Source organism: Physella acuta, unplaced genomic scaffold, assembly GCF_028476545.2.
Source record: "Physella acuta isolate Inbredline_101_S28 unplaced genomic scaffold, ASM2847654v3 ptg000264l, whole genome shotgun sequence".
Classification (NCBI taxonomy): domain Eukaryota; kingdom Metazoa; phylum Mollusca; class Gastropoda; family Physidae; genus Physella; species Physella acuta.
Genome location: NW_026731783.1, coordinates 1275802 through 1291089, shown reverse-complemented (window position 1 = coordinate 1291089; position 15288 = coordinate 1275802). Strand labels below are relative to the sequence as shown.

The 15288-nt window shown below is 32.9% G+C and overlaps 1 pseudogene; it reads right to left on the bottom strand.

The window, feature by feature from the left end:
* LOC131939075 (KRR1 small subunit processome component homolog) lies at window positions 1-9376 on the bottom strand (annotated as a pseudogene).
* Between the last annotated feature and the right edge of the window lie 5912 nt (window positions 9377-15288).

Below are 15288 nucleotides of genomic sequence, written 5' to 3'. Positions count from 1 at the left end.
GTTAAATTTAGAACTATTGAATAAAAAAAAAGTATGCTATTTTAAAATCTGAAAAACAAATTATTTTAAATTTAAATAAATCATTTTAGACTGGGATGTTACACTTTTGGGAAAATGAAATATTTTGTATCCTTTTAACTTGTGAAACATCATTTGCAAAGATTACATTCATGCTTTCTTAGAGATTTTTCCAAATTTCTGTTTCAATTTCTTTAAATCAACCTTGGAATCAGTCTCCACCTTGGCCTTTTTCTTTGCTGGTTCAGTGGATTCTTCTGGTGCAATAAAGGATTTATCTCGCTTCTGTTGCCTGTCTTGCTTTGATTGTTTCTGTTTCTGCTTTTTCAATTCTGCCTTACGTTGTCTTCTTTCATTCTCTTTAAGGAAGTACTCCCCAGATGCAAGCTCTTTATCAATTTTAGATTCAGACTCCTTCTTCTTTCTTTTCTTCAATGGCTGCTTACGTTTACTTATATTTTTACTCTTGTACTGAGGTAAATACGGTTCCCAGTTTATATTCCGCATTTCAGGATTTTTGGCAAGGTCATGCTTTTCCATAATAGTACGAATAACAAAAAAAGGGTGTATATTTTTCATACAGTCTTCAACTATTTTAAAACGTTTTTCTTAACTCAGCTTCGCGTTTGTTTGTTTGTTTGGATGTTTGTTGTTAAAATTGACATCGAAAATTAGCCCACTTCTGATTGCTCTAGAGACCTGAAATTTGGCATGCATGCTACTTTCGCCTAACAATTTCATATGCAATCATAAAAACTAGCAATTAGTGACCGTAATTAGCTTAATTTAATTACGCCCCAAGGACCATAAAATTGAGGACATGATTTCTAAAGATACCGACAAGACTTGAGGCCTATTGACACAGTTACTTCGGCCCCAATCGATGTGAGCGCGCTGGCCGTGATCGTATAGTGGTTAGTACTTCGCGTTGTGGCCGCGACAACCCAGGTTCGAATCCTGGTCGCTCAAGATTTTTTTAGTCCGTGTATTTATAAACACTTTTTTAAAAACCACGTTTTTCATGTGTAGCAACGGACTAAAAATGAGAAAATAAAATACTTAAAAAAAAACTTTTTAAAAAACCACGTTTTTTATGTGTAGCAACGGACTAATAAGGAGAACGGACACGGTAACACATTGTTAACGGTGACACGGTTGGTACGCTGGGCATGCTAAAATACACATAAACACGTTTTTCCTTAACTCAGCTTCGCGTTTATTTGTTTGTTTATGGGAGATTTGATCACGTGATTCGTGAGTAGATCTCCACGCCAGCAACGTAAATTACACCCTTTCTCTGTTTAAAGCGTTTCGGTCGCTTTAAGACTTTTTTAGTCCGTGTATTTAAAAACACTTAGTCAAGTCATACTTAATCAAGTGATTAGATAAAGTAGAAAATAAACTATATAAAAAACTTTTTAAAAACCACGTTTTTCATGTGTAGCAACGGACTAAAAAGGAGAAAATAAAATACTTAAAAAAAAACTTTTTAAAAAACCACGTTTTTCTTGTGGACTAAAAAGTAGAAAATAACTATTTACATACATTTGATGACAAAAAACGTGGGTCGGGCAGATGGGTCGGAAATTTGATGGTGAACGTACCCACGTTTTTTGTCATCAAATGTATGTAAATAGTTATTTTCTACTTTTTAGTCCACAAGAAAAACGTGGTTTTTTAAAAAGTTTTTTTTAAAGTATTTTATTGCGTACTTCCTTAAGACCCTTATGTGGCCCTAAGGCAGCAACTGTGTTACCCTGAACTGCAACATAGCAATCAGTCAGGCATTCAATTGCTTTAAGGGTTGTACCTCCTGGGCCAATAAGCCGCTTGCGACGTTTAATAAACCTTTCTTTTTTTTTTCCACCATGGAGCCTATTTTTATTATATCACAAGCAACATCATCATCTAGAATCCTTTTAGCCTGCTCTAGATCAACACTACGAGCTAGCAATGTAATTAGGTCCCTGGCTTTGATAATAATGTAGGGATCGTAAGTTTTTCTCGTTGTTTTTACACTAAGACTGCCTTTAATGAGGTCCATCTCTGGTTCAACGCCATTTTTATTGAGCACTTCTTTCACCAATGACCAAACTTTTGACAAGTAGCTTTCACGATATTTTGTTAAAGTTGAAATAAATTTATAATCGCTCAGTCAGAAATAGTGTACATTGATAAACGGGTTGGATCCATAGTCATTAAAAACAATATACATTGAAGTCAAAGTTTCTTAAATGTATATCCTAACATGTTTTTAAATTAAAATTAGCTTGTTGCAAAAAAAATATATCTTTTCTAAAATGATTGAATTTTGTTTATATTTATTGCATAAGTATTATGCCTATTTCTGAAGAATATGTTTTTAAATTTATTTAAGTAAATAGCTCTGTTAGTTTGATTTATTGATCTCCCTTTTCCTTGTCTTCGCAGTAGAAATAGTAATATGTATTTTAAGTTATTAAAAAAAAGACATTTAGTATTCGACATTGTCATTATCTAAACTGTTTGAGAACTCTTATCAATACAGTACGAAACATTTAATTTCCAGATAAAACAGTATGTGATATGTATAACGTTAAAAGTGTTATATTTTGTTTGTTTTTGTTTTACTGTGAAACACACTGCAACGCTGAAGAAGGAGTTTGTCGTATTCGGGCACATGTCTTACGACACAACAAAAACGGGATTCGATCAAGTCCTTTGAGAAGAAAATTAGCTCAGGTTAAGCTGCCACCTTTTTTTTTTCTAAACTCAAAAAGGGACAAAAGTAAAGTAAGAGACAATTAAACATAATGTGTTGTAGTAAAGTCTATGGTTATACATCAAACGTTACATATTTACAGTATCTGTAATTGTTATTACGCCAGTGATATATTTATACATAGCCGTATTGGCTAAACCTCTCTCAAACTATAAATAACCATAACATAATCGTATTGTAACTTTAACATATAAGTTTATAGAGACAAATTTAAATATCAAAACAATTTTATCAGAATGTTTTATATATGGTAACTATTTTTCGTGTTTCAGCAATATAAATTACAATTGGATAAGTAGGTCAAGACCAGATGGTAATGTAATGTAACAATCTGTGACACAATGATTCCACATGATGTTTGGCTATCAAACTACTTTGATGATTTCACATGATGTCTTGCTATCAAACTAATGTGATGATTCCACATGATGTTTGTCTATCAAACTACTGTGATGATTTCACATGATGTTTGGCTATCTAACTACTGTGATGATTCCACATGATGTTTGGCTATCAAATTTCTGTGATGATTCCACGTGATGTTTGACCATCATTTTAATGTAAAAGTTCCACATACACCATCATCTGATACTACGTTAAATATATGTTCTGCTTTTAAAGTTCGTTTAAGCTTTGTTGCAAGAAAACATAATGAAAACATGTGATATCGAGAACGGCAATACATTTAACCGAATGTTTTGCTGGTCGTTAAAATATGTAAAAAGCAACATCAACGTTTTTTACTAAGTTAACAATATTTTTTTTTCACAATTTAAACGTATACAACTAAAATAGCATGTAGGTTTTAAACACAATAATCAACAAGATTGTTTACTCGATAGTCTGCATTTTGTTAGTAAATAATGTGCGATCATTAAAAAAAGATCTCTATGAGTGTCAATGTTCGGTTGCCCCTCTTTTATGCCTTATATTTAAACAATAGGTAACAATTTGTGAACAACTTCTATATGTACATCGTATGAAACCCACATAATAATTTTAAGCTTGAAATAAAAAGCTACTGATATAATAAAACCAGATGACAACCCGAGTGTGTCAGTTATACTAAAATTATAATTTAACGTACGATCACTGTTACCGTTTCTTCATGAACTTATGATTTCTATTTTTTTAATTGTTAGCCTGAACAACGGCGACCAAAGATTGTTGTCCCAACTTCCTTGACAAAACCTTTAGTTTATTAGTTTCTTTTTTAAATAACTATTGAATAGTGTCGTCAAAAGTACCATAGCAGTTATCCTTTATCAACACTAGCATCATCTGAGCTGAGGTAGTAGTATATAAACATTTGAGCACATTAATTTTACCTGGGTTTGTTTTGTATGATCAGAACTCCGTGACCCTAACATGACTATATAGTGTGTGGTACAGCTCAAGCAAATGTAAGCGTTTATTAAAGTTTCACATGTTATAAAATATAATTTTTGCTATTTGCAATATAGAAAAGTTGCGCCTATGTTTCACTTGTTTTTCGTTCATGATTTTACGGAAAATAAAGTTTTAGCTAATACTACTTTACTATTTTAAAATTGTGGTATTTTTAGAACAATGTTATTTGGTTCGGGCAATTGTTTATTTAAACATTATACAAATTCAAATCCCTTATCTCAACATTTTAAACTTAATTATTTTATAGAATGTGTTAATTAGAAGTTTGCTATTCTGAGGACAGAGGTTATGGGCCACACAAGTTGTAAAAATAGAACCTGGCTCATACATATATTGTGTGGCTTTGGCTTAAGTGGTACGGAATAATAACTCTTGCTGAAATAAATTTGGAAATACATTTTTAAAAAAAAAGTAACATGGGTGTTATGTAGAGTAAAATGATACACCTAAAAATCTTCGTATATAGTGTGAATCATATAAATCTTTTGTAGATGCAAAATCACATAAAACACAACTACATTGTAAATGCCGTGATTACATTGTTGAATCATTTAGTTGTTAATAATGTAAAGCGTATATCTATTAAAACAAGTATTTTTTATCACTTCCCATTTTGTGATATGAAACATGTTAAGGGAAGTAACTAAAAAAAAGGTATTCCTTTAGTCAAAAAAATATAATACAACATTGATAGGCAAAATAAATAAAAACGCTATTGTTTCTATATAAAATATGTTTGAAACAATGTGCCTTTAGAAAACAAATTGCATGCACTTTTGCGCGTCTTTTAAATAAATATAACGTTGCTCTGTGTTGTAAAATTTATAACCGTATTTAAATGTAATATTATTTTTTTTTTTTTTTATAAATCTTCGATTTAATCGATTCTGTACTTACAATTTTTTTTTGTGAGGTTTAAGTGATATTTTATAAAATAAATGTTTCAAAGAAACAGCAGAGAACAACAGAACATTTGCTAGCACAGCTAGGTTAAACAGAATATCCCTCATGAAAGAACACCGGTAAACATAGTAAAACAACTTGCTCAGACACTTACAATAGTTATTGCTCAACTACTAATAAAACCAACCCACAGAAAAATATAACACATTCTTCTATTAGAAATATCACGCATTTTTCCATTAGATGTTCTAAGGTCAAACTATCACACATGTTTCTATTAGATGCTCTAAAGTCAAAGTATTCGATGTTCTACAATCAATACATCACACTCTCGTTTCCACGAAAGCAGTGGTTCTTAACCTGGGTTAGATATCTAATTCATGAAAATGGTGACATTTGTTTTACAGAGCCACTATAGTGGCACTCTCTTACTTAATTCAAATAAAAACCTTAGAGAATAGTCTATCAATGTTTACAGTCTAGAGTTTAGATCTTTGACGTTTGTAACTAAGTCTCTTGCTTCCCCATTTTCCGTCATTCCTTTTACGAAACCTAAATAAGCCGAATTCGTTAAAAGTCATTATCTTTTAATAAGGTGTAGATCAGTTTGACAATCATATAGAAGTAGAAACAACACATCAAACACATGCCATGCTACATATCTCTTTTAGATAGCTATTTAATTCACACATATAGAGTTACATCAAACTTATATCTTTTCGTTATAATTTTGCGAATTTAGCCAGTTATGTAAAGAATATGTAGATTTTTTTTTTAAATCATGTTCAATTGTAATCAATAATAGTAAAGTTCACATTTATTTTTATTAACTAAAATATTTAATCAAGATAGGTGCTTTGACCACAGGTGCTTTGATCATAGGGGGTTTGACCATAGGGGGTTTGACCATAGGGGGTTTGACCACAACACATTACTTGTAGTTTGAACGAGGCCAAGACATTACGAGTATGCGTACACATATATATATATATATATATATATATATATATATATATATATATATATATATATATATATATATATATATATATATATATATATATATATATATATATATATATATATATAACATGTTGTCTACGCTCGACACATAGCATGTTGTCTACACTAGACACATAACATGTTGTCTACACTCGACACATAACCTGTTGTCTACATTTGGTTCTTTGCTTCAGTTTCCTTTGGAGCAGCTCCTTTCTTTTTACCACCATCAAAGATCTAGATCTATTATTAAATTATTAAATCTAGATATCTAGAGACTATATAATCTATTAATCTACTCCAGCCCATGACTAGATGTAGATCTATGTGATTTCGGATTACCAATGGTTTGAATATTAGATTTATAGATCTAGACGGCTAGGTTACCACCACAGCCATTGTCCTGCTAGCAATACTAATAATACTTTAATGCATAGACTCATTCTATATAAGCTTATCAACTAAACCTTGAAATGCCAATTATTAATAATACATGCGATGGTTACGGTTCAATCAAATATGTCAAAATGAGAGAGACACATGAACACGATTTTAAAATACGCAGCTAATGCTAACTAAAAGCCGGCTAATTCCACTTCATATTACTGGACTATTGGGATACAAGTGACAACAGATGAAGAATGCGATTAACAAACTCTCTAACGACCCAAAGCTTTCACGTGCCACTGTTGTTACTCGAGACTCAGCTGATCTGATGTATCTAAACTAGTGTGATATTTTAGCGGGACCAACATTTATTTCCTCAATGACTAGACATCAAGCTGACTATCTGAATAGTGCCAATGTCTAGACATCAAGTTGACCATCTGTATGGTGCGAATGTCTAGACATCAAGTTGACCACCTAGATAATGCCAATGTCTAGACATCAAGCTGACCATATGGATGGTACCGATGTTACATAGCTAACATCAAAATGTACACTTCCTTACGTCATAACTCTTTGTTGTCGATCTTTTGCTTCAGCTAAACAATATTTAAAAAACCGATGTAAAAAGATATGTTACTCTAAACCGACATACATTGTATTTACATGAAACCTGCTAGTTTGCGTAGGAAAATAAATATGGATGGTACCACAACACACACCATTTGACGTCCTTGTTTACGGAGGTTACATGTAAGTGTTTTGGGTCGCTAGAGAGTTCGTTGCTGATAGTGATATGATACAGGAATCTTTAAGGTACTGTTATGTTGAAGTTTGTTTCAATGCTTGTATTAGGTGTTTTATGCATTAGACAACACAATCTTTGACTTCTCATTTTGGATTCAGAATAAAATGATAGCCTAATTAATAACTAACCCTGCTCTGGTACTTTGAAAAAATCACGTGTTTGGTACCATGTGGTCAGTGTGGTTTAGGTTAAAAGTCCAGAATAACACTTCTTTTTAATTGTATGTGGTTTACCTTAACATAATACTTTATGACAATATGTTAGCTGGTCCAAATAAATATTGCACAATTTCATGAGTGAGTTTTAGGTTATTTCAAACCGCTGTCAGAAAATGTCATTCCTGGCATTTGCTTGGAATATTCTTCGCACAGAAACGGATTACAATCATTACAGACTAAACATTGATTCCTGGGTACCAGGGCAGGGCTATATTTAGTATCGGAAATATCTGCAAAAAGTAATATTAAAAAATTATAACAGCAACATGATACATCAATAACATTTAATGGAATGTTTCGGATTAGAAGGCAAAATGTGTGCGCGTAAGCTACTGTTTCTCATTATATAATTATAGACAATTATAATTTTTTTAAAGTACTTTGCTTAATGACATTGTCAGTTTTTAAAATAAAAACACTTTTTCTAGGTTTAACTGCGTTTTGTTTCTATCACGTTCAACGTAGATTTTTACCATGAACTTGATAGCGACGATTATGCACATTTGTTAACATTGTCTCCCTTGAATAGATTAAATTCAAGCAAAGGCAACTGTTAACCAAGTTTAGTTTTGTTTTAAAAATTGATAAAAAAAAGTTCATAACTACGGCAATTTTAAACTGACAATTTTAATTTACAGTGATCGTCCGTTAACTTGTAATTTTTGAATAGCTGGTTGTCATCTGGTTTTGTTATATCTGTAGCTTTTTATTTCAAGATGAAAATTAATATGTCTGGTGTATAGGCCTACGATGTACATATAGAAGTAGTTCACACATTGTTAACCTTTGTTTAAACATAAGGAATAAAAGAGAGGCAATCGAAAATTGACACCCATAGAGATCTTTTTTTTTAATGATCGCAAATTATTTACTAACAAAATGCAGACTATCGAGTATACAATACTTGGTTATTTAGTTTTAAACCTAGGTAAAATAAATGATATGGTTATATTGTTTAAAAACGGTGATATCGCTTTAAAAATATATCATTGACCAGCAAAACATTCGGTTAAACTATTACCATTATCACTATCACATGTAGTCTTTTTTTGTTTTCTTACAATACAAAAATTAACAAAGCTTTAAAGAACTTCAAAAGCAGTACGTATATTTGACGTAGTATCAGATGATGGTGTATGGGGAGTTATCACATTACCATGGTAGCCAAAACTTTGATAGACAAACAACATGTGGAATCATCACAGTAGTTACATCGTCACCATCAGGTCGGTCAACTTGCTGTTCATTTGTTTTCTATTAACTCAACATCTGATTGTGTCACATATTATGTTACATCACATTACCACCCCGTCATGATCTACTTATCTAATTTTAATTTATATTACTAAAATATAAAAAAGCCTATATTTATTCGTCTACTATTTTGATAAAAATGTTTTAATATTTCAATTTGTCTTTATAAATATATGTTAAAGTTAACAATTCGATCATGTTGTGTTTACTTATAGTTTGAACTAGGCCTAGCCAATATGGTTATTTATAAATATACTAGAGTACCAGTCCTCGAACTTTGCCGCGGGAACAGAAGAGCGTCTGACGAAAAATATAAGAATGGTTTCATCAATGCGTTACCATTCCTATATTCCTAGACGCATGACTTTGTTTTCTAAAATTGATTTATTTAAATGTAAACAATGCCTGCGCTTGGATCATGCTTTTCAGGACACTGGTTTACCTACTTTACCGCATGCAAAACCTTGATTGTACGTTAATCACTCACCAAAATAATGAGGTAGAACACACTTCGGTGACGCCCATGTGTCGGGGACGTAGATGGGCGCTCTCAGGTGCCCCCGGATTACATTACCAAAGAGGCCCTCGGCTAATTAAAACTAACATTGGCGCCATGGTGCTCATAAGATAACCCAGAGTGCCATATAGCATCATGCTAACAATGATGCAGACTGCGTTATTCGCTAAAGTATTCACTATTGAACGATATTTGAAAAAGTCGGCAGTGGTAAGCATGAAACTGTCGTCACTGAGCTAGCTACAGCACGCTGTGGGGCTTGGCATTGTGCCCAAGCGACTTTCAGCTGTCCATATATTTCCTACCTTACCTACTCTCATTGTTCTCTGATGAGTCTTTTTATCCCGTTTAAAGTTGTTTTTTCTTTACAGTGTAATATTTTTTATGAGTTTTAAAAATGATATCAAAGGAGCCGCAATCGGCTTGCGAGCCACAGATTGCCGACCCCTGGCTTATAACTAGTGTTTAATAAATGTAATAACGTTTTTTTGTTTTTATTTACACATTTTATTTTTGTTTAAAAGCACATATTTAAAAATGTAATTTATATTAAGATGAATATATGTATAGTTTAAAATGTCAATTGTTAACTTGAATCTTGATCCTCTTCTTTATGCACCTTGTACGCTTTTGCTGAAGTCATTTGATCTTCAAGGTCATCACCTAATTTTTTGCGTTTCCTTCCTTCATTTTCAACAACTTTAATACCTGGATCAGTGACTGGTCCATATGATGAAGGTGGTGGAACAGCATTCGTCTTGAAATCTCTTATTTGTTGATATGCATTGTCATTGTCTGTGCGTTTTTCTAGCTTGTCCCAATTCAACTCTTTGCTATCTAACACTTTTAAGAAACCAGGTGTATTTTTTTATGCAAGGCAATCATGAGCAGAAGGAAGTGTAGTTTTCATTACGTTAGTATTCTTTTTAGCGCAATTTCCATACTGACAATTGCGATTATTAATTCGTTAGTTCTGGATGGATGGATGGATGAATGGATGGATGTGTGTCCGCAGCTTTAAGTCGTATCTCCTCCTCAACAAAGCAATATCGAGGCCTAGTTCCAAAGCAAATATGTTAAGGAAGTTCCGAGGATGATTGTGGGCCAAAAAAATTCTCGGAATTCCTTCCTGGATTTCCCGGAAAAGCCAAAAAACCTCGAAAAATGCAGTTTTTGGCCCATATCTCGGCAACCAGACCACTTAGCGACTTGAAACATTTACTAATCGATTCCTGCCATAATTTAGAACAATATTGCCGAAGAAAGTTTTCAAAAATATCCTTTCGTTCGGTCACATTTTTTTTTTAAATTACATTCGATAACATAAGGAAATTGCGCTTAACTTTTCACTAGACTTTTTATTAACTTGTTTTCTTCAGATTTCAAATCAATATTAGAAGGATCATTTCCACTTCCAGAATTTCTACTTTTACTTTTGTTGAGAGATGTTGTGTTGAAAAAAAAATTACTATAAGACTAGGCATACTGCCTAGCTTCGCTTAGGTTTTTAAATAACATTATTGAATTTGAATACTTAATTATTTAGCGATGGATTTGGTGTTGAGTGCTTTAATTTAAACAGTAATGCTAACTTTAGAAAAAAAATGTTTTAGTTTGTCATTTAAATACCGTTCGCAGAGAATTATCGGAAAGTACGCAATGTATACGTAAAATGGAATTAGAACTACACAGCTTCCATGAACAGTACATCTCATAGTTTTTATTACATTGCCTTTTGAAATTTATTTATTTATTTAATTGGGATACGTAACTAAATTAACAACTTAATTTTGTACTAAAACAAATGCTATACTTCGTCATTTTCTGTTTCTGTTTAAAATAGTATACAATTATTTGAAAAATAATAATTTAAAAAACGTTACCTCCCTTGAAAACTGAACGTATGACGTATGTCTTTGTTTTTTTATGCTTATATAAGAAATTACGGTATATGAACATATTTAACAACTATAATGGCTGTTTCCGACGGGAGTAAAGTTTTTTTGTTAGCCTCCAGGGTCGGTCTACGACGTCACATAATATTAAGGGGATCGTTCGTCAATTTATTTATATATATATCTCATATAAGGAGAATTTCACTCAAGATCATCTTTTAGCCCTCGTCGAGGGCTTTGAGTCTGACCAACAGTTTTTCCATACGGCCTAGTCATCTATAGTAGTGTATGCAAAAAATTAGCCAGATATACTGAGCTTAAGTACCCTAAAGTCTGCGTTGAAATGACCCTCTGTTTTTCCCATAAAATACAAAGATTATATAGGGAAATACAACTGGTCAGTTTTGACCGCTTTACGAAGTTTTCCCAGATATGCCGAGTTTTTTGTGACACCCCAAGGTGTTCTCCTACCACCTCACAAAATTTCAAGGGGGGTCGTCGGAGGAATTTTTTTTTCGTAATAGAGCTCATATAAAGAGAATTTCACTCGCGGTCACTTTTTAGCCCTCGTCGAGGGCTTTGAGTCAAACCGACAGTTTTCCCTAAAGGTCAAACCATTCACCTAAGAGTATGCAAAAAATTAGTCAGATATACTGAGTTTAAGTACCCTAAAATCTGCTTTGAAATGACCCTCTGTTTTTCCCATAAAATACAAAGATTATATAGGGAAATACAACTGGTCAGTTTTGACCCCTTTACGAAGTTTTCCCAGATATGCCGAGTTTTTTGTGACACCCCAAGGTGTTCTTCTACCACCTCACAAAATTTCAAGGGGGGTCGTCGGAGGAATTTTTTTTTCGTAATATAGCTCATATAAAGAGAATTTCACTCGCGGTCACTTTTTAGCCCTCGTCGAGGGCTTTGAGTGTAACCGACAGATTTCCCTAAAGGTCAAGCCATTTACCTATAAGCATGCCAAAACTGAGCCAGATGTAAAGAGGGTAAGTGCCATAAAATCCGTTTTGAAATGATCCTCTGTTTTCCCCATAAAATACAAAGATTATATAGGGAAATACGACTGGTCAGTTTTGACCCATTTCCCGATTTTTCCCGGACATGGCGAGTTTTTTGTGACACCCCAAGGCGTTCTCCTACCACCTCACAAAATTTCAAGGGGGGTCGTCGGAGGAATTTTTTTTTCGTAATATAGCTCATATAAAGAGAATTTCACTCGCGGTCACTTTTTAGCCCTCGTCGAGGGCTTTGAGTGTAACCGACAGATTTCCCTAAAGGTCAAGCCATTTACCTATAAGCATGCCAAAACTGAGCCAGATGTAAAGAGCGTAAGTGCCATAAAATCCGTTTTGAAATGACCCTCTGTTTTCCCCATAAAATACAAAGATTATATAGGGAAATACGACTGGTCAGTTTTGACCCATTTCCCGATTTTTCCCGGACATGGCGAGTTTTTTGTGACACCCCAAGGTGTTCTTCTACCACCTCACAAAATATCAAGGGGGGTCGTCGGAGGAATTTTTTTTTCGTAATAGAGCTCATATAATGAGAATTTCACTCGCGGTCACTTTTTAGCCCTCGTCGAGGGCTTTGAGTGTAACCGCCAGTTTTCCCTAAAGGTCAAGCCATTGACCTAGGAGCATGCAAAAAATTAGCCAGATATACTGAGCTTAAGTACCCTAAAGTCTGCGTTGAAATGACCCTCTGTTTTTCCCATAAAATACAAAGATTATATAGGGAAATACAACTGGTCAGTTTTGACCCCTTTACGAAGTTTTCCCAGATATGCCGAGTTTTTTGTGACACCCCAAGGTGTTCTCCTACTACCTCACAAAATTTCAAGGGGGGTCGTCGGAGGAATTTTTTTTTTCGTAATATAGCCCATATAAGGCGCCGGTCAGTCGAGGTCAGTTTTGACCCCCTGTCCGTAGACTTTTTGCCGAACCGTCACCGGCCCTCGTGTTCTATCGCCATAAGGCACCTTCGTGCTAAATTTGACGCGCCTGCGGCGCCGGGAAGTGCCCTATCGGGCACCCGACCACTTTGCTTTATATATATAGATAGATACACAGCAGAACCAAAGTATTAAAGTAATAGAGGTGATCGCTTGTTTTTAAAAAGTGTATACATTCAAGCCACTGTTTTCGTATTTTATAAGCTAATCAATTTTATAATTTTTATTAACGTTCGTGCTTAACTAATATAAAATTTTCTAGTACACAAAATATTTTTTTTTGTTTTCTTTGTACTGAGCCCATTTTGTTTTTAATTTATGATTTTAAATTTAATTAGATAAATATCTGTGTTTGTTTCTTTAACTTATCTCCCTTTACTTTTTCTTCTCAATAAAAAATGGCTATTGTAATACGTATTTTAAGATTAAAAAAAATGTTCTAGACAGTATATTTATAAACTGTCTGAGAAGTCTAATGAATACAGTATGAAACTTTTTTTTCAGATAAAACAGTACGTGATATTTGTAACGATAAACGTGTTATTTTTTTATTTTATTTTTACTCTGAAATACACTGCAACTCTTAAGAATGAGTTTGTCGTATTCGTGCAGCAATCTTTCGACAAACGAGGTTCGGACAAAGGGGTTCGATCAAGTCCATTGAGAAGAAATTTTATTTTTTTAAATATTTTTTGCCGATCTTAAAATGGAACAACGATCATGACAGAATAAAATTAAGAGATAATTAAACTAAATTTGGTGTGGTAAAGTCGCTAGTTAAACATCAAACGTCACTTATGTACAACATCAATGAATGGTATCTACGTCATTTATCTATATACTCGCCGTCGGTACCCGTTACACGTGAATGATATGCCTATATATGTTAATGTGATACATGTTTGAGAAAAATATTTTATAAAACAGTTATTGGTCAAACGCAATGTGCTTTGCTACACGTTGAACAGTATTAGTGAAAATGCAAAGAAATAACTAAATAGCTAAAAATCTGACACATTGAAAATAACATAGGCTACCAATACATATTAGAAAAATTACAACTAAATTATATACATTATTTGTCAACAGAACACCAACAGAACACCATATTAAATTTACAAAATTACAGAATTTAGAAAATAATCTAAACTAATGAATTTACAAATTATACAATATTTAAGAAAATTGGCAGTAGGCCTTATGGTTTTTATTTCGTATTTAAAGATGTATAGTATAGTTAAATTTAGGTTAAAATACATTACTACATGCATTCTATACCGTTTTATAGGCCCTACTTATATATTCGATTACAATTACGATTTTTAAAAAAAAAAATTTCACTTTCTTGTATATACGAAGTATAAAGTCTTGTAATTGTGCAAAAAAAAAAAGATTTTTTGCGAATATCGACGTTTTATGGCTCCCTGAGTCGAAAAAACATTGTTTTGCAATCTTGTCCGTATGTCTATGTGTATGTGTGTCAGTGTGTGTGTGTGTATGTGTAAACACGATAACTTGAGTACCGTTACAGCTAGGCTGATGAAATTTCATATATAAGTATTATATCAAAATCGTAGATCCGTATCAACTTTTGAGCGATTTCCAATAACCGGAAGTGGAACGTTGTCTACTTTATTTTTTTAAAAAAGCCTATAATTTGAATTCTATATTAGATAGATAAATGGAATTTCTCATGAAAGTAAACAAAAATCTAATTGTCTTCCTTCTGTCAAATGTCGAGCAATGTTCGTTGATCGGAAGTAGTGATTTTCGCTTGTGAATTTTTAAAGTACTAATAATATTTCGCACTATTATGCACATTTAATTTGCGTTCACTTCGTGTGCAATTCCTTTGTCTACGAATTTTTAAAAGTTTAAGTATTTAAAATGTATTCAAAATCATGTCAATATCCCGAGTTAAAATTCCCTGTTGTTTCATTTAAGAATATTCGAGAAAATTTAGGGGAGATCACTCCCGGTTTATTTTTAACGAGATAATTAATCGAGCTACGTATTTATAATTAAATTATTCTATGGTTACGAATTTTAATCAAATGTGTCGGCGTTAATCTGTGATTTTTTTTTTTTTCCAAAATGATTTTAGTAAAATGTAAAACGAACGTAGGCCATATTGCTCATATGATAG